The 17390-nt window shown below is 39.6% G+C and overlaps 1 long non-coding RNA gene across 1 annotated transcript; it reads left to right on the forward strand.

The window, feature by feature from the left end:
* The first annotated feature begins 4210 nt into the window (after positions 1 to 4210).
* On the forward strand, positions 4211 to 5279 carry LOC131229025 (uncharacterized). Its single transcript, XR_009163137.1, has 2 exons — positions 4211 to 4635; positions 4739 to 5279. It is a non-coding gene; the product is annotated as an uncharacterized LOC131229025 (long non-coding RNA).
* Positions 5280 to 17390: the final 12111 nt, after the last annotated feature.

Consider the following 17390-nt stretch of genomic DNA (forward strand, 5'->3'; position numbering starts at 1 on the left):
AGGAAGCTTGGCATTAGGACAAGATTCCACATGAAATGGCGCATAGACCTTGCTTCGGATAGTGTTGCACAAGAAGTGGCACACAGGCCTTGCTTCAGGATAGGATTCCCATAGAAGTGGCATTGGAAGGCTTTCTCCAGGACAAACTTCCCTTTGAAGTGGTGTTGGAAGGCTTTCTCCAAGACAAGGCTCCATACAAAGTGGCGCCCAGGCTTCTCTTTAAGACAAGGAGCGCACAAGTGCCTACAAACATGGAGCACACAAGCACTTACAAACATGAAGCGCACAACCTCTCTCTACATGAGATGGCACACAACACTTGGATCAGGACAAGGGAGAGGAGGATGTGGCGCACAAAGGAGGATGTTAAGACATGGGTGAGAAAGGAGTTGCGCACAAAGCAAATCTTTAGGACAACAGAGAGAAAGAGGTGACTTTGGGACAAAATCCCTTTGAAAGTGTGTTTTGCGCAAGTCCTCTTGAAGGACGTTGTGCACAAACCCATGAAGAAATGCCAAGGAGCATAAACTAGTAAAGACTCAACAATGAAACTTCTAGAACTAGAAATGATATCTCCAAGAGCACGGTATAATGCGAAGCACTATAATAAGCGCAAAGGGGGGATAATTAAATCATTATTATATTGCAAATATTATAAATATTCTAAAAAGTTTTTCAATATATATACTTCATGAAACTAAATCGAAAAAATTATGATATCTTGAATACTAATTTCGATCAATTTGGCAGGAAAGATTACCATTCGAAAGCTTGGGTTATGCAGACCATGAATAAAGGAGATGATCGAAAAGGTTGTTGCAGCAGGAGCAGCATTAAAGAACAACTCCTTACACAAAGATCAAAGAAAGAATTACAGGAGCTAATCAAAGAAACCGTTGCGGCATCAGCAACATTGAAAGATAATTCCCTGGCTAAGTTACTCAAAGATGAAGTCGTCACAGTTGTTACAGTGACGGGTTTTCGACGAAAAGAGACTTTATCCTCTTTAAAGAAAGCATCCGCTCTACACTGCTGGCCAGGGGCATTCAGTCTTCCGTTCGAGCGCGAGCATTCAGTCTTCTATTCGAGTGCGATCATTTAGTCTTCCGTTCGAGTGCAATCATCTAGTCATCCTTTAACCGCAATCTGTTCAAATATGATTCCTTCGAGCTTGATTATTTTGAAATCAACTATTGAAGATCTTTGTTCAAGCAACCCCCTCCGATATGCAATCGACTACATTTCAAGAAGAATTCTTCTCTGGCGTGAAAGGATTTTTGTGCAAAAGAAGTTCGATCCTCCATTTGATTTCATAAATCAATCAAAGAAGGATCGAGGGGGCATCTGTTGAGGCACAAAAAATATTTCAATCTCATCTCATGCCTAGCAGGAGAATTCCATTGTACAGATCCTTCCCAGGGTTGTGTGCTTATAAATGCCTTGTGAAGTGTTGCTCCATGATAATAGAGATTGTGTGCTCCACATTCTGATGTAGAGGGATAGATAGGCGTCATCTAAGTTAGAGGGATGGGTAGGCGTCATCTGATGTAGAGGAATGGATAAGTGTCATCTGATGTAGAGGAATGGATAGGCGTCACCTGATGTAGAGGAATGGACAGGCATCATTTGATATGGAGGGGGCATGGGCGTCATTTGGCAAAGAAGGAGCGATGGACGTTGCTTTGTATTAAGGAAGGAGTGGATGGACACCACTATTTTAAGGAAAGAGTGGGTGAACACCATTGTTTAAGGAAGGAGGTTGGGTATTGCCTTAAGGGAGAAGTGGTGGTGATCACTACTGTTTAAGGAGGGGAGGAGCCTGGAAAGCCTATAAATACCCCCTCTCATTCCTCATTTGGAGGGGGGAGACAAAAAGAGAGAAAAGTAGGGAAAAGGAAGTGGAGATCGTCCGCCCCTCCTCTTTGAAGAAGGGTTGTTCGCTGGAGGGAGTATGGGCGCACAACCTATTGTCCGCACAACACCCCTTAAAAGGGTTTGCGCACAACGTCCTCCAAGAGGACTTGCGCACAACACACTTTCAAAGGGATTTTGTCCCAATGCCTCCTCTTTCTCTCTGTTGTCATGAAGACTTGCTTTGTGCACAACTCCTTTCTCACCCATGTCCTAACATCCTGCTTTGTGCGCTACATCCTCCTCTCCCTTGTCCTGATCCAAGTGTTGTGCGCCATCTCATGTAGAGAGAGGGTGTGCGCTACATGTTTGTAACTGTTGTGCGCTCCATGTTTATGGGCACTTGTGCGCTCCTTGTCTTAAAGAGAAGCCTGGGCGCCACTTTGTATGGGGCCTTGTCCTGGAGAAAGCCTTCCAACACCACTTCTATGGGAATCCTGTCCTGAAGCAAGGCCTGTGCGCCACTTCTTGTGCAACACTGTCCTGAAGCAAGGTCTGTGCATCATTTCATATGGAATCCTGTCCTAATGCCAGGCTTCCTACACCACTTCTCAAGGAGAATGTTGTGCACCTGAGGAAAGCTCCCTGCATTACTTCTCAAGGGACTTGTGTACATCACTTCTCAAGGGTTGTGCGCTCCATGTTTGAAGGAGCTTGTGCGCTCCCACCTTGGCTAATGTTGTATGCTCCCACCTTAGATTGTGCACTCTCACCTTCAGACAAATGATTTATATATATGTGAGTGATATATAAATACATCTCTCTTCCATCTTTATTTAGACAGAAATTTGAAGAACCTCAAAGAGCAACATCAGAGCATAAGAGAGAGAAAGGTTCAAACTTTAAGAGAATCCAGGCATTGATAATACCTATTGTGCACTAGGTGGTCAGTAGGGCACACAACATATGGCGCACAACCCTTTTGTTGGAATACCATGTGGCCCACAAGCGTTTCCTCAATTGAGCACCCACACAACTCAAGACTGCAGAATCAGGGGCTTTGAGTTCGCATAACTCATCTGCCTTTGTAATGAACATCAAAAGTGTCGAAATACTGCTAAAATTTCTATTAAACTACCTTCTCTTTCATTCATTGTAATCTATCTTAGAATCAAAGGAATATGAGGATGTAAATGAACTCAGACTGAATAAAATTCTTTGTGATCATTATTCTCTCATTCTTTCTTTGTTATCATTGAATGAACTCCCCCAAATCGAATGCATTTGTTTTTTGTCGAAACAATGCTATTTATTTTGCAAGGTAGCTTGAATTTTGTTGAAGAAACAACCAAGCTATAAACTTTGCATGCAGCTTAGGGTAGGGGAAAGGTGGAGATGATCAGGAGGAACCCCTGAACTAGTGTGGATCTACATGACAGCCTGTAGATGTCAGTGGGTTGCATCACTCTTCCATTAAGCTTTCCTCTCCTCCCATTCATAACAATAAAGGCAACATGAACAATGCGAAAGCTTTAGTTTGCTCCCAAAATTCCTTTTCCTTTCTCGAGTTAAATATTTTCATAGATATATCAACACTATTTTGTTATGTTGCTTTTGATGGAACCATAACTTTTATCTAAAATATGGTTAAATGTCTTATTATTTCATTTTTTTTTCCTGTTTATGCAGTTAACTCCTTGGCCAGTCGTTATTGTAAAACTATCAAAAGTTAATGGTACTAGGAATTCCAAGTGGACTTGCTCATGTGTGGTAGTTGTAGGTTGTTTGTAGCGCACATGCCAATTTAGGATATGTGTTATAGACATGGGCATTCATCTGGTAAGGAACACTATCATCAAGCTAACACAAACATTAGGTTGGTTGACTCATCAGATAGGCCATGCATGACATGAACATTGAATATGGACCATTGGACATTTTTTCCAATGGTCGATTTTTCTCATACAAGTGTGGCCCGCTTATTGAGTAGACCAATATAATTTTTGGGCTTGAGCATTAGCATAGTGTGCCATTACCTGTCATGCTCTGCCTAATATGTACCTCAATCTAGGTTCATCTAATTGTATTTATTGTATGGGTTGTTTATGAATCATAATACAAATATATGCTTGCTAGGGGTTTCTATATTAAGCTGGGCTAGCCTTACATCAGAGAGCGAGAGGGGAAACATTCGTGGACCTCAGCAGAGAACATTTTCCTGCAAACCAAAAAATAGCAAGAAGTTTATCACTCCTTCGTTATATTTATGCCAGGAAAAAAAAAAGGGACAAGGTTCCCCTGTTTTCAGTACAAGAAGCACACTAGTTCCCCTGGTACTGTTGTGGTTCTCATCATCTTTTCTACAAGGCGTTTCAACATTAGATTTTAATCTTACGTTTTTTATTTGATTAATCTTTTCTTAATTCACATCTAAGACATCTATGACAAAAACTGACATTTCTTTTCTTGTATTTTTGTTCTTTATGATGATACTTAGTTTCCCAAAATGTGTTTTGGTTGGATTTGTGAGCCTTTGCATCTTTTAGATTCTCCCAATCCAAAATGGAGATCGATCTATGTATACAATGCTATGCATCATTCCTTCCCATCAAGGCTATAGGATCTAGTGGTTTTGATTTTATTAGTACCTCAAACAGTAATATTAGTAGAAATACTTCTGAAAATGTTTAGCAATGTCTACAGGGATATCCCCATTTGCAGTTACTTGATCATCTCAATGTAAGGGAGCTTAAGTAAATATTGCAACTTTCTGATGGCTCACTGGTACATGCATTGTTTTCTTAATGTATATGGAAAATAACTCATCCATACATGGTTTTAGACTTTGTGTAATTTTTTTAAATCCAAAGTTACTGCTATGTTGCAGAGATGCTGCATACTTGGTGGAAGTTTCAGATACAGGTCGAGTATCGTTCTCCAATCCACCTATTGATGACCTGGCTACAATTTTGTCCCTTCCAACGAAGACCATTCTATGAACGGATTCAGCCAAACTTCCATCCAATACAACAACTTGGATTAGAGAAGCCAGACCTGGTACCTCTCATCCCTTTCATCTTCAAGTATTTGAAGGGGATACAAGTCGAAGTAAAGGTTTTCTTCGCAATTGAGGGTCTGTGGTCCATTCATGGATGGGGCTCACTTGACTGTATGGTCAAATGATCAAGATCACCACAGTGCTACCCTACCGTTGTGGGTGATTCTACAGAAGATGGAGAATCTGAGCTACCTGATTTCAGCTGCATAGTTGGACTATGAATACCAGCATCTGCTGGCACCTACGATTGTGGTTGATTGTACAAAAAACACGCGGATAGTAGAATCCTAGCTTTCCAATTTTCTTTGTTGAATGTGGACTATTGGCAGATTTTTGTCATCGCCCGCTTGCTTGAAGGCTGTTACTTGGACAGATAGGATTGTCTAATTGATGTGATATTTATATTGTTGCCTCTCACCATAGGGCTTATAAGATTTACATACCAGATGATCCACCCATGATCCATGTGGGCCCAGTCAAGCAATGGACCCTTAGGCATAAGGCTGGCTCCAAATTGAAAATGAGTAAATAGGCTTCTCAAATTCTATGTCAAGGGTGCGCAATCTCATCTTCAAAAGGGATTCTTCAGATCAAGCATGATGTGCTTCACCACTTTCGAGTTCATCTAGGCTTCACGAATAGGGTTTTTAGAAGCGACGGTCACTTTACTAGCTGTTTGTAACTCTAGCCTTGTGTTGAGTTAGAAGGCCAATATATAATGAATATTTGAGTGTTGGAAGAAAGGTTGTATTTATTTTAGAATGCATGTAAAATGGATCAGCAGCCTAACTACTATGCTGTTTTTACTGTGCTATATCGTAAGGAATTGATCAGCCATTGTTTTTACTGTTTGGTTGTGAATCTCTCTGTTTAAGCTTTCATTCATACTTTGAAATTTGTTGATGCCAAACAGCTCCAACAAGAATAACAAGGCCAATTCCTAATTATAGGTTTCAATAATTTAAGGGATCCCAAGTTAAGCCTCAATACCAATCTTGGTGGCCCCCATGCTCATCATGTCATATCGTACATGCCAATAGGCTTTTTTCCCATATTTATCACAACCATTGATAATTATTTTTTTCTGAGACTAAATATAAGTGTAATTAAGGTGGAAAAATACCACTTTCTCATTACTTATCAATAATTATATATTAGAGTTCTTGTTCATTTCATACGGATGGGGCCCACCTCTCACGAACTGATAGAGTATGGTGAATTAATCCCTTTATCTCATAGCCCAGGCCCCACATCTCATGGGTTAGGACCTTAGCTGAACTCCCTTTGTGAGCCCCACTTCACATGGGTTTCGCTTCACACGAGTCACCCCCCTCATATGAATGGGGCCTGCCTCACATGAGCCACCCGCCTCACACGGGGTGCCTACCCCGAGTGTGCCCCTGCATCCCACAGGCAACCCCACTTGAGCCCGGTGTGAAAATGCCCCTGCATTACTATTTCTCTAAATACATATTATATAATAAGGGTTTGCTAAGCCAATATGTATGAAGAGCCCATTTACACACTATATATGTGTTAGAATAGCAGGAGTGTGCTATCTGATCCATCCATCATGCATGCCTAACCATCTAAGTTCTCTTACCAACTTGAACACTATGGGATCCAGATCTAGGCCCTCAAAACAGACTCTAACTCGAACCCGAATGAACCGGACCATCCAAGACCGCAGGTCGCAGTGGGCAGGTTGATGTAGTTTAATTGTAGTTCAGTTGGGCTCGATCAACCGGAACTGACCTGCAAAACCACACAAAGGTTCAAGTAGGACTCTCGGGCAGGTTGATGTTTTCATTATTCTCAACCCGACTTAACCCGACCCGAATATGCTCAACCCAAACGCAAATAAGGTTGGTATTTTCCAATCCTAACCCAAACCGAGGACCTTAACAACCTGATCCGAACACAGTTTGGGTCAATTGGGTTTGGTTTGATCCGAACACAAGTTGCAACCCTAAGTTTAAGAATGGAACATGGGGCTATATGGTCCGAGCTGGATTGGTTCATCTAGCCCAACCCATTGGTTATTTATATGGCTGGGTTGGGTCAGGTTGGATATGGTTCAACCCTACTCAGACCCATAACATTTAGCTTAGTCCAACCTTCATTAAGAGCAGCTCGGGTCTATTGACCTGGTAGCTAACCCATTAATATATTATCACTTGTAGTTCAAAACCTAAGAACAGACTGACCAAGCCAGGGCCCTTGGATAGCCCTAACTGATGGTTATGCTTGAAGCCATCCAGGTCCATTGCCAACCCTATTTGTATCATGTTTTCGTTGGTTAGGTTACGTGGGATGGAAATAATGAATTAATTTTAAATAGTAAATAATTTTGATTTGAAAATTATGATAACTTTGCATTAAAACATGAAAATAAAATCGACAAGAATTCATTTTTCAGCCTGTTCGAGTCAAAAAGACTCAATAGATAATAATTATAAAAGACCTTAATAATTTTGCATTATTAGGGTTTGCTAACATCTTCCGGTGTTAGCAATGTTGACCTATTGTTGATCCAAACTATTCATTCATTCATATAATTACGAGCAAGCTATGGTGCAAAATCAAGAGATTTTAATGTCCGATTAATAGCATGAAAATGGATAGTAGATAGTCAAGATTGACTGGAGAAACAAAATAGGTCCAATCATCTTCTTGAAACATTTAATGGATGGATCCCACTTTTTATTTATTATGATCTTAAAGGAATACCTCGATTTGATGATTCTAACCATGTGAATTATCGCTCGTAAACAATGGATGGTTGTTAGCAAATTGGCTCCATTCAAAGGGTTAGGATCATTCGCCCAGTGTGATTATTACACCATGGCTTGTTCCTAATTGTATGAACGAGTGAATGGTTAAGGTAGTGGCATCTATCCCAAAATGTTGTAACTTGCAAGGTCCTTGTTCTGGTGCTAAATGTGCATGTGGTGATCTAGTCTACCCATCTAGTGGGCCATGCCAATTGGCAAAAATGTACGTAGTCATCTCATCATGAGATATTGGAAATTTCAGGAGCCAACAACTAGCAAGATATTATTATTTCCCAACTTCGGTGGGCCCTACAGGTTGGTGGCTGTCTGTATCACTACTTTTAAATTATTGTAAGTGAACCATTGTTTATGTACCTAGATAGGAAGGGAGTTTTTTATTTTTATTTTTTATTTTATTTTTAATAGTTTGTCCTTTCATGTAAAGGTCAGCAAGTCAAGTCAAGAACGTGTCATTTCGTCCGGCCGTACTTCAAGAAAATCATCAGCAACTTCCTAAAAAAAAGATGCACAGAGAATGGACATGGCTTAGGTAGATCCTTGACTGTGGGGCCCACCACGCCCCGTGGTCAAGGATCCACCAAAGCCTCATCCACATAGAATGAGATTTTGTAAAGGTCATCAGGTCAAGTCAATACTTAGAGAAAATCACCAGCAACTTCCTTGAGTAAAAAAATTACACATATCAGGCAATTAGGGCATCTACATAGTGACCCACTAAGCTAAAAATTCTAATCACTGTATATGTGCTACATTTAAGACAATTAGCCGTTTACGCTGAAGAGAGTCGGGCCATGGCCCAGCACTTGAGATGAACCATACATGTCTATGGTGATACCTCAAATTGTGTCCCTCACCAAACTCAATGCAAGAAAGCCTAACTAGATGGCCCCATCAACTAATCAATTGCGATCAAGATCCCACACATGTCTATGGTGGAGATTGGATTAAACACAATTTGAGGAAGAGTTTCCTTGAAATGTAAACCTGATTCACGGAGTTGATGAAAGAAATTAGTTTCCCAAAATGTGTTTCTATTGGATTTGAGTGACGACGCAAATGAGGCATTGTCTACTACATTGCAGCTGATGATAAACAAAAACTATGCCATGATGTTGGTGAGCTACATTAGGCATCCATCTCTCATTTCTCATATTAAAGGAACGGGCCAAGGAGGGAAACGATGACTGACTGATGATAGCAAGCATCCCCACGATGGAGAATGACCATAGAAAGATCTTTCCACATTGAGGAAAGATCTCTCGACTTGCATTAGGTAACCTTAACAATTACATTCTCTTCATCTTGTTCTCCTATTCCCATATTCCCTGCTTGGTTGTAATGGAGCACTTCTGGCCCTCACTCGAAGTGTGAGGAAGGGCTCCATAGCTCCTCATATCCTCCCTCCTTAACATTCTCAACAATGAAAAGAGATTTTAGAAGCAAATCTTGTGTACATGGTGACAAAAATATATCTTTCACCTTATTGCTAATGCAACGAGAAGACGTGATAACAAACAATATTCTTGCAATTTGCAATGTGTAATGAACTGTTTGAAACAAACAATATTATTGCAATATGTAATGAACTGTTTGAAAGGAGCTACATTCACTAAGGGGCTAATACTATTATCACACTATTCCTAAGATAAAGAGTGGAAGACTTATCAAACTTCTGTCCAAGTAGCCTTTCAAGATACTTATACAAAATCTTAGCCGAAGATCATTTCAATGGAATCAAAGAAATGATGGATTTCATCATTTCCCATTTCAAGGAGAATTCATGTTGGGTAGGCAAATCCTAGATGTCATTTTTATTGTCATGCAGATGTAGATTCTAGAAAGAGAAGCAAAGATAAAACATATTAGATTGCTAGATGTCATCGAAAACTTATTCAAATGCCCAGGAACCAAATGCCCTTTATAATAAGTATGAGTTCAAACGGTCAGAAAACAGACAGATAACGGCTCTATCGATGTTATCGAAAGGTCTTCAATGCAATCGAGGTAGTCTTCAATGACATCAAAGGGTACCTCGATGCCATCGAGAAAATCAGATAAAATGATATATTTCTTGCTGGACATATCCGAGTTACCTGTTCAATGTCATCGAATGGTCTTCGATGCCATTGAAGTGAAGCTTCGATGCCATTGAAGGAGACCTCGATGCCATCAAGAAAATCATATTAAATAATCAATTCTTGCTGGACATATCTGACTTCTTATTCGATGTCATCGAAAACCCCTCGAGGTCTGCTTGATGGGATCAAGCACCACTTGAAAACTGTTGTTTTGAGCATATGTTTTCACAACAGCTTTGCACCTCTTCTAATCTTACTTATCATGTTCCAATTAGGTTGTTAAGGATAAAGGATGATCAACAAGGTTTACCTCTTAAGCCAAGATCATTTAGAGGTTCAAGGGTTATTTTGGGTCAAAGGTTAGAGCCACCACAGCACCTCATTTACTTATTCTTTACTCCTTAATGTTCTCTACTCTTGTGTCTTCAGTCTTCAACTTCCAAAGGCTCAACCGACTACATGACAAAAGGACTCACGTGATTGACAAACAGGATGCACAAATCAGTACACTAACACTATGTATCTTTTCTTTTATTTTTTCTTCCAAACCATCTTAGAACTAAGTGAATAACTTTATTTAATTTCACTTCCCTTTCAAAAACATCTAGTAGCTCAAGTGACGAGGAGGTTTGGTTGGGAGAAAGAGGTCTAGGGATTAAGGGCCCTCATTAGCAAAAATGTTTTTTTTATCAAAACTCATCACAGTCTCTAAATAAGGAAGAAAATACAGATTCTCTCCCAAATTAGTTAAAGCTAGCACATTATTACAAAGAGATGAGGGGGAATTGGTGTGAGAAGGTTCTATATAAAGGGCCTCACGTCTCCACGCATGGGGACCCTAAGACGTGGAGAGAGAGAGAGAGAGAGAGAGAGAGAGAGAGAGAGAGAGTATGCATGGGAAGGATCCACTCCATCCATTGTGTGGGGCCCAATCTCCTCGGCTTATTTCAACCCTTAATCAAACTCCAAGTAAGCCCAAGCGTCTTTTTCTTTCGATTTTGTAGAAATAACTTCATAATTCTTGTTTCTTCTTTTCACTATGATTGATCTACGGGCTGACGTAAGAAAACTCATGCTTAGGATTTCCTAAAGCATGATCCACACCATTAAAAGTGTTTAGATGATGATCTTGGCCCGAGAAAACCACTCATGGGAAAAAGGGATCTCATTGTATTGTTTTCACTCAAAATCACACCCTTGGATTGGTGGACCGCATGAGGGCTGAAGTGGGAGCCCATCATTTTTGCTAAATAGGCCAGGGACCACAGTCCTAGAGTGAACCGTGAGTGGCGTGTAGGTGTCCACATGGTCCCACTTTGGGAACAGTTTTTGGACCAGTTCGGGACAGAATTGGGTCCCGGCTTTGTGGGCGTCAAAAGGCCTTGTCACCATGGCATTTGAGGAGTGCGGGGCCCACTAAGGACCCCTTGTATCCACCAAAATCAGCGGCCTATTTCTTCTTATTTAAAAATTCTGATTTATGGCTATGATCTCTCTCTCTCTCTCTCTCTCTCTCTCTCTCTCTCTCTCTCTCTCTCTCTCTCTCTCTCTCTCACACACACACACACACACACACACGCACACACAAAATTGCCATCTTTGAGAAAAATCAGGTTTAAGGGCAATTTTGGGACTAAAGTGGGACCCACTTGCATAATGAAGATCTCACCATCATGATCAAAAGATAAAGATCAGCAGCCAGGCCATAAAAGTATGATTTTGATCATGAGGGTGGAAATCTATCCAACATCACCTATGCATATATCATTGGTTTTGGCCCAAGTGCCATAAAAGTGATTTTTGGGCCTAATTAAAAGAATTGTTGGATGACCTAAATTGGACCCATTAATAGTTCTAAAAAGCACATGGATTTAAGATTTTGGGCCAAATCTATATATTATTATCATTTTGGGCCTATTGGAAAACTAGCCCATTGAATAGGTAAGTTAGGGGTTTATCTTTCCCAATATAATTGTCATGATTGTGGGACACTAGAGTGGGCCCCAATGTATGGAACACATCTGGCAATAAGTAAATTAGTATGCATCAGCAAATGAAAACCATGCCAATGCTTAATGGGCCTAAGTCAAGCCCACTTCCTATAAAAGTTGTTTTGGGCCACTTTGGGCTTATCCATGGAAATGGGCCTAATAGACCCTATGGGCGAAGCAGGACCCACTAATATTCCAATAATCACGGCCATGAATTTTTGGTATGCTTATATGAACGGTTTAGGAAAATCATTTATTTTACCATACTTGGACCATTTAGTGTAAATTGTCACTTTAAGGGCCTAGAATTGTAATATTGGGCTTTTAGTGAACTTATGGGGAATTGGCAAAGTGGGGTTTGGACGATGTGAGAGACTCATTTGAAGATCCACAAGAGAATAGTACGGTTAAATCAAGCCCATTGTGATTTTAGGTTATTTTGAGAGAAAAACCCACTAATGGCCCAATGCATCAACCTAGGACCAAGTGTGTAACTTATAGCTATTCTATTGAGATGGACCACTAATGTTAAGATAGTGTGATAGACTTGACCATAGAGATGGACCACTAATGTTAAGATAGCGTGATAGACTTGACCCTCATAGGTTATTTTGGACCCCAATTGTCAATAACTTGACTTACATGAACTTAAGGTAGGCGGAGTCTATATCAAGGTGTTCTAAAACGGTAACGGTGGCCGTAACGGCCACCACCATTACTGTTATGATACAGGCTGTAACGGCCGTTACAGCCCCCGTATTGGCCATTACGGCCGTTTTTTATTTTTTGAAAAATGCTGTTACTGGACCGTTACGGCCTGTTTTTCTGTAACAGCCGTTACATAACCGATTTTGAATACCTTGGTCTATATATATAGTAAAAATTAAATAAAAACACAATTTAATGTAAGACTACTTGTAAGGTCACACTAATGGTTAGTACACTTAAGTAAGTCTAGGTTAGGATTGAAGACTTTTGTGGTGAACACGAGAACATTTTTCCTTGTAAGGATAATTTAGGAAAGAAATCCCAATTAGGAAAGTCTATTTATGGTAAGTTTCCTGAATTAGCATGAGAGGTCAGGATCGAGCCAATAAGAATCCTAAGTCATCCAATAAGAAAACGAGGTTAAAAAGGAAACCAAACGGGAAGTGTATTCAAAGGACTTCGATGGACGTACATTGTATGTGTGTGGAAACATTTTGGTGAGTGGTTCCAAATCCAAGTCCTTATATTTTTCTGATTTTGGTATATTTAGCAAGTTTCTATTTTTGTAAATTTTATTCATGTGACAGTAATTTTTTGAAAAGTTCTATTTATGGAAATTTCAATATTTGAAAAAATATTTGTGAAATAATCTATTTTTGAAAAGTTCTAGAAAAGGGTTATTTTTAGAAAGTTTGCATTCATACATGTCTACACCACCAGAAACAGTGATTTAACTAAGAGATGGTGAGAATTATTTCAGGAGTGTTTATGAGGCCATTTTATAAGTGACTTTCATGAGTGATGGTGAGGTTATATTCATGAGGGTCACGTCCCCAAATCCAAAACCATAGCTAAGGCTGACCCCAGCCTTAGGTTTAGGTCATGACTTGGGTTAAAGTAAAAATAAACATTCACTCCACAAAATTCACATCCAAACCATGCATACCGAGTAATAACTACTAAACTTTATTTAAATTATTCTATCATCAATCCAAATCATAATATCCTCAAGTGAAATAACAAAATATCAAAATTCCAGTCTAAGATATTCTAAATTCAACATCAAGTGATCCATGCTATCAGTCACATCTAGCCAACTCCTGAGCATCGCAACCTATTCCTTAAGTCTACAGTTTTTCCATCAATAAATATCATGAGCAAATCGCCCAGTAAAAAGGTTCTGAATACAAGACAAAACAATAGTTTTGTAAATATAGAAAATCATAGTGAAATTGCTTAGAAAAATGAAGAATTATATACATGATTTATCAACTCTCAGGTACAGTTTATCAATTTACACCAGGACCAATTCTTTTCCAATTGGTCAAACCTTACTCACAACTCACTGCACTCAGCATCGCTCATCTCTTAGCATCACTCAGCATAAATTGTCACTTGGTATCACTCGGCATAATTTATCACTTAGCATAAACATCGCTCACATTCACTCATTCAAAATTGGATGGGCAGGTGCCTTCATCCTGGCCACACTGAATTCCATAAAAATTATTCATTCATAGGGATTCACCCCAATGGACACACAGTCCTCAACATAATTCACTCATTCAAAGCATACCTCACAGTCACTCAAGTAAATCACTCATAAATGTTTCTCATAAGCTCACCATCACTCTTGGATCTCACTCTCAACAACCTCGCAGCCACTCAAATAATCCAAACCATCACTCATAAGCTTTCCTCTCTCTAGTGTTATAATGAATGAAATCAACATTCCAAATTTAACTCATTTTCAGAGAATTTTCCAAAAATATATAGAATAATCTTCCAATTATCACTTTCCCAAAATAGTATTTTGCAATAATTTCCAAAACATTGAGACTTTCCAAAATTATATATAGCACAAGGACTTTACAAATAACATGTCACAAGAATTTTCCAAATAAAGAACCTTCCAAAAATAGCACAAGTCACAATAATAGTGGAACTTTCCAAATATAATATCCTGCCAATTAAATTAGAAGAAATAGTAGCATCTTGGATTTAGAACCGCTTACCAACACATTTCCACATGTGCGTAAGGGACGCCCATCGGGGTCCTTCGCATACACCTCACACTTGGTTTCCTTTTTGAACTTCTTTTTCGAAACGGCTAGCTTAGTTTTCTTAATTGCTCGCTCTTTGTCCTTCATACTAATTCAAGAAATTTGTCATAAATAAACTTTCTTAATTGGAAATTTATCATAAATATCACCGCATAGCTATCAATCTTGATTCACCCCTGGGGCCTTTAAACCTAGTACAGATTCGCCTAAGTGCATTAACGGTCCATGGGTGTGAACCTAAGGGTAATTTATTGTAATGGCATTTTTTTGTTTAATTTCACATATGGACTGTCCATGGCTTAGGTCCACCTAAGTTAAGTCCTAGGATTTTCCAAGTCTTCTACCAAGGTTCAAAGCTGTCTACCCAAGATTCAATCCACTTAAGTCTCACTCTAGGGTTCTAGGTCAACTTCTTGGGTTGGTGGTGAACCTCGATTCAAAGTCCCACCTACAAAATGATTTGGTTCAACTAGGTCCTATTGCATAAAATAACAAATAGGATCACCAAAATACTTCCTACGTTCAGTCATTCACCCAAAAACCCAAATGTTGCACACGACTCAAAAGTGATGTCTTGCATCCAATTATCCCAATATTATAAGTATCCATTTAATTTGTATAACGAGTCACACTAGGGAACACGGGTCATGAGCCTTCCACAGATAGCTGGGAGAAGGGGACAATGACGACGATGATGATATGATGACAAGAGCAATTATGATATAAATCAGCCAAAGAGATGTAAAATAATATGAAAACTTGCAGCATATACATGAAAGGACAATTTACATTGTAAGCTGATAAATAACAGCATATACAATTAATAGCTAAATAAGAAAAGTCAGGAATGAAAGTGGTAAAGGACCTCATTAAAGGATGTGATAGGGTCATAATATTTTCCATAAAGGGGGTGTTCAATAGTTAAACGGACCAGCCTCTGCACTGCCACAATAAGAAACCAATAACGATCAGTATAGATTCAAGAAAACTTAACTCTATTCACATCTGCAAAAGTTTGCATCCAATGGAACAGCAGTTTGCACGTATGATATAGGAGAATATGAAACAGGACAAATTTATGATATAGGAGACCATGGAACGGGACAAATTTTAAAGATGCAATCCATAACAATTATCAAAGAAAACATATGAAGATCACAGGTGTATGAGCATAAATCAGGGGAAAAAAACCATACACAGCCAGTTGGATGATAACATGATCGACTTATCATCCAACTAGCGCATAAATGTTGACCTGTCAAGTGGATATGAGAGACTAACGCATAAATGTTTACCTGTCACAAGTGTACAGCATCCAACATGTAAGAGGCTGGGGCCGCCATGAAGAATTCCAATCAATCCAAACATCATGTTAGCTAGACCATAGAAAAATAATGAACAGCCACCTAACTGCTCTAAAGTACAAGTGTGGATAGTGGATCCAGTGATCTGTCAAGACTTTTATGCTAGGTGTGTTCATGGTGGGCCAGCTTGTAGAATGGGTTGGATGTCATACAAACATGGCAAGCACACATACATGCACAACTTGTTGGCGTGTTGGATGCCGTACACACAATAAACATGGGCATTTATCCACTAGTTGAGAGATGGTTACAACATTCTCATTTGTCCAGCTACACCATATAAATTCCCCCTTCATTAAATGTGTCTTTTGCGTGAGAGAGAGACCTCTAATTGAAGCCCCTGATGAGAAGGTTTTGATGTATTTCTTGGAGGGGATGGGACGAGATAGGGTTTACTTAAACCCATTTTTGTAATAGGATTTATTTGTAATTGCTGTTTTTTTTTTTCCCAGTTCTAATTGGATCAATTTTGTTCATGTTTTAATCGGATGCTTCAAAAAGGCTTGTTTGCTGATATTTTGAAAGATACAACATTTTATGCAGAAAGGAGTTTTAGTGAATATTTTTTTAAATAAACATCATATAAAATGGCATATTGCTACAATGGTCCTGGGTTTATTGTGTTTTTGTTGGGATTAGTGATTATCATAAAGATTACCAACATCTTCATCCACAACTGAATGAGTGTTTATCTCACATCAAATTGATGAGACCCAGTTTCTTTATGCCAAATGGTAACTTTACTCGTCCATTTCACTTGCAGCTACAAGTTCAGTTACCTTGTTATTCTTCAATCTCTAAATCCATTATTTATCCTTCCTCCACCCCCAAGGAGAAAATCTCCTTCTACTTTCTCTGTGATTGGTGGAGATTTGAGGACGTGACACTCATGAATATAAACAAGTCTGAATGGCTGGATCAGGATCAGGAGTACCCGGCGTTCAGGTAGAGACGAGAGAGTTTTGGGGGATTTAGGGTTCAGCTTGTTCGGGTGCGGTCCGGTCCAAATTGACATTGACCCGAAACCGATTTGATTAACAGTCGGAACTGCCTGATCCTGCTCGAACCTAACCAATCCAGGTCATCAGTTCGGTTCGAATCGGGTTGGATCTGGTCGGATCGGGTCAGATCCACCAGATCAGGTCCAACATGCCCAGCTCTAGGAGTAAGATTGACCAGATTTGAGCGACAACAACCATCATCTTCTCCAAGCCGTCCTCTTAAGATATTATCATCATCGACCCAAGAATCCTCACTCTCTCCCTTCCTCACCTACTGTCTGATCTTGCTCCCCATCTTCACTTCATTCATCCCATGGGGCGCGGATTAGGTGAGTCCAAGGTAACAGCTTAGTGGGTGAGTCCCTGACCATGGGGCCCACCTTGATGTATCTATTGTATATCCACTCTGTCCATTAATTTTTCCTACTCATTTTAGGGCATGGTCCCAAAAATGAAGCAAATCCAATCTCGAGTGGACCAC

Source organism: Magnolia sinica, chromosome 16, assembly GCF_029962835.1.
Source record: "Magnolia sinica isolate HGM2019 chromosome 16, MsV1, whole genome shotgun sequence".
NCBI classification, from domain to species: domain Eukaryota; kingdom Viridiplantae; phylum Streptophyta; class Magnoliopsida; order Magnoliales; family Magnoliaceae; genus Magnolia; species Magnolia sinica.